Source organism: Octopus bimaculoides, chromosome 8 (genome assembly GCF_001194135.2).
Source record: "Octopus bimaculoides isolate UCB-OBI-ISO-001 chromosome 8, ASM119413v2, whole genome shotgun sequence".
In the NCBI taxonomy this organism is placed as follows: domain Eukaryota; kingdom Metazoa; phylum Mollusca; class Cephalopoda; order Octopoda; family Octopodidae; genus Octopus; species Octopus bimaculoides.
The window spans coordinates 97,457,298-97,460,770 of NC_068988.1; the positions used below are offsets into that span (position 1 = coordinate 97,457,298).

The 3,473-nt window shown below is 33.7% G+C and overlaps 1 protein-coding gene and 1 long non-coding RNA gene across 3 annotated transcripts in view; one reads left to right on the forward strand and one right to left on the reverse strand.

Moving 5' to 3' along the window:
- Nucleotides 1–3,473, reverse strand: part of LOC128248609 (uncharacterized) — a 49,757-nt gene that overhangs the window by 42,338 nt on the left and 3,946 nt on the right. The gene's annotated exons all lie outside the window — the stretch shown is intronic.
- The window catches only part of LOC106872559 (homeobox protein 5), a 33,029-nt gene continuing 29,601 nt past the window's right edge, over nt 46–3,473 (forward strand). The window contains exon 1 of one of the 2 annotated variants that reach the window (XM_052970296.1): nt 46–1,147. The gene's annotated coding sequence lies outside the window, so the exon portion shown is untranslated. Of the gene's footprint in view, nt 1,148–1,172; nt 2,101–3,473 lie in introns of those variants that run through there. The other variant, XM_052970297.1, reaches the window with a different exon arrangement.

A 3,473-nucleotide genomic window follows, 5' to 3' on the forward strand; every position in this document is an offset into this window, starting at 1 on the left:
TCTTCTTCTTCTCTTAATGGAGCGTTTGCTTTTCACACACAGCAGACACAACATTGACATTCGCACAAAGACGCTAACACACACACACACACACACACACACACACACTCACAAACGCAAACCCAAGCAGACATTCAGTAAAAAAATAACGAACACAGCCAACCCTACCATACCCACCACTCCCAAAAAACAAAAACATCCCAACAACAACAAATAATTTACATTAGTAATCATATCTTCCCATCACTCTCGTTCACAGACGCACGCGAAGAGGTCCACCATCCACATCTACACACACATACATAAATACATATACGTCGACACACACATATATATATGTATATATACTCGCATACATGTGTGTGTGTGTGTATAAAGTGTGAGAGAGAAAAGGGGTGAAAGAGAGAGAGAGCATGTGTAAGTGTGGATGTAACGTGGTGACGTGTTGAGAAAGGGAGAGAGAGAGAGAGGGGGGAGGGATGTTTATGATAACAGAGGAAAGATACGGCCCAGACACTTGGTGTGCAACCTTCGCAAAGAGAAAAGCTCCGCTACGAATCGCTCTCGCGACCGGTTCTTTTTTTTTTTTCAGTATCGGGAAAAAATAACAACAGCGAACCCCTTTTTAAAACTCCTCCTTTTAAGCAATCCAAGGATTACTACTGTTACTATTATTATTATTGTTATTATTTAATATTAATGATACATTTAATTGTTGCTTATTAAGAAGAAACACAAGAGCAAAGGATAAACAAAAGACGATTATATTATTTTGCACGCATTAAAAGAAAATATAGAATTGATAATAATAATAATAATATTAATAATAATATTAATAATTGAAAGAAAAGTTTATTTGATCTGCTGACATCGATAACAACAGCAAGAAGACTAATTAATTGTCATTATCTCATTAGCATCAGATGTTATTATTTAATATCGTCACCAAACAATTAATTTCACAACGATGTTAATAACAGTAACGACACCAGCAGCAGCAGCAACAAGAAGAACAACAACAACAGCCACACCAACAGCAGCAGCAGCAACAACGACTGGAACAACTTAGAAAAACACCAGCAGAAAGAACAACATCAACGGGAACACTTTGGTTTTAAACAGCGAAACGGAACAAACAATAATAATAGTAATTATTATTATTATTATTTAGTATTTTTTTTTATATCTTGCTTATTGTTTGTTTAAGGCATGGAAACCGGAATAATTTTATTTTAAATTTTCTTTCTTTCACCGATCAAACAACGGGATTTTAACACGCGACAAATATATTCACACACGAATACAAACACATACATAATATATACGTTGTATAAACGAAAGTAATTATTATATGTCATTATTATATACAGCATGTGCGAGAGGCAAATAGATGTTCTTCCCTGCTCTCTGTCTTTCTCGTTCTTTTTCTCAAGCGCCTCCTATCCATACATATACATACAGGCATACACACAGACAGACAGGTACTTCTTGAAAAATAAGTAAGGCTATATATATATATATATATATAATTTGACCGCAAACCAAAATAGGAAGATACGGGTAGGTAGAGAAATATTATTACAATTGACAGTAGTTATTCATTCCGTTAATATACGCATACATCATACAAACATCGATACATTCACGTATACATTCACACGTTAATACATACACTTGTATATAGATTCATTTCTGCGACACACACACATATATATGTATATATATATATGCATACTTGTGTTGTGAATCCGTTTAAAAGCACCAACACCCCACCCCACACACACATACAGACGATTAACATATACTTTCGCTTTGTTTATTATTGTTAGTAATATCTGTACTGTTATTAATCAATTTTTCTTTAATAATCGAAAATACAGATCCTTGTGCCACAGAAACAAACAAACAAACGCTATTATTGTTATTATTATTATTATTAGTAGTAGTAGTATTGTTTTTGAAATACAAACAACAAATGCACACAAAAATAATACAAAAGATATGAAAGAAATGTCTTTGGATTTTTGTTTAACTGGATGAACAAGGATTAACCGTTGCCAATATAATCTGAAAACAACCCAAAGATAACGACCCAAAAAAGTAAGAATATATATATATCTATCTTTTATCATTTTACTTGTTTCAGTCTTTAACTGTGGCCATGCTGGGGCACAAACTTGAAGGGCTTTTAGTCAAACAAATCGGACTCAGTACATATTTTATATTTATTAAGTCTGGTAATCATTCTGCCGTTCTTTTTTGTCGAACCGCTACGTTACAGAGACATAAAGAAACTAGTACCGATTGTCAGGCAGTGGTGGGCGGATTAAACATAGACACGAACACACAAACATATATAATACAAATACTATGTGAGTATATGCGTATATACGTACATGTATGTACATACCTACATCTACATGAATATATAGATGCATATCTGGGTACAGGACGTCACAAAAAAACGTGGACAAAATGAAAAACAGAACATAAACAGAGCACAGAAAACACACAGGCCACATAGAGAATATTTCCTTCATCAGCTGCTACCATTCTAAAACTAAGCGCTTCGTAGAGTTATATAATATATATACATACACACACTTACAATGGACTTCCATGTCTACGAAATCCATTCAGAAGTCATTGGTTTGCCTTGGAGCAATAGTAGAAGACATTTGCCCCAGGGGCCGCGCAATAGGGCTGAACCCAAAGCCACGTGGTTGTTGCAGAACCATTCCAGACATTTTTTTTACCAATCAATGAGGGAAAGGTAGAACAGTGCCGTAGACACTTCCTGCTTTCCGTGGTCTCTTGGTATAGATGCGAAGAGATGTAAGCTTTAAATCAGGGGACAGAGGTCAGCTTAATGTTCGCAACAGGGGGACATTGTGAAAGACCCTCACGCACCGGCTGATGGGTGTTAAGCCGGTCCTCAGATTAAAATCGGAATGTAGACGACAATGAGGATGCTGGTGATGATGGCAATATTGACGAGGATATACAAACATACATACATACACACACATATACATACATATCTGTGTGTATATATATATATATATATATTATATATATATATATATATTTGTATGTATATATATATATATTTGTATGTATATATATATATATTTGTATGTATACATATATATATTTGTATGTATACATATATATATTTGTACGTATACATATATATATATTTGTATGTATACATATATATATATATTTGTATGTATACATATATATATATTTGTATGTATGCATATATATATATTTGTATGTATGCACACACATATATATATATATTTACATACTTAGGCTTCGGCCACATTGACCCATATATACACTTACATTCATACATACATACATACACACACAAATCATAGATGCATATGTAAAAACATGCATACATTCATGCATATGTTATGTCCATACGAACGTGTCAACAAGACGGAGAATGCAGAGTTTAATAT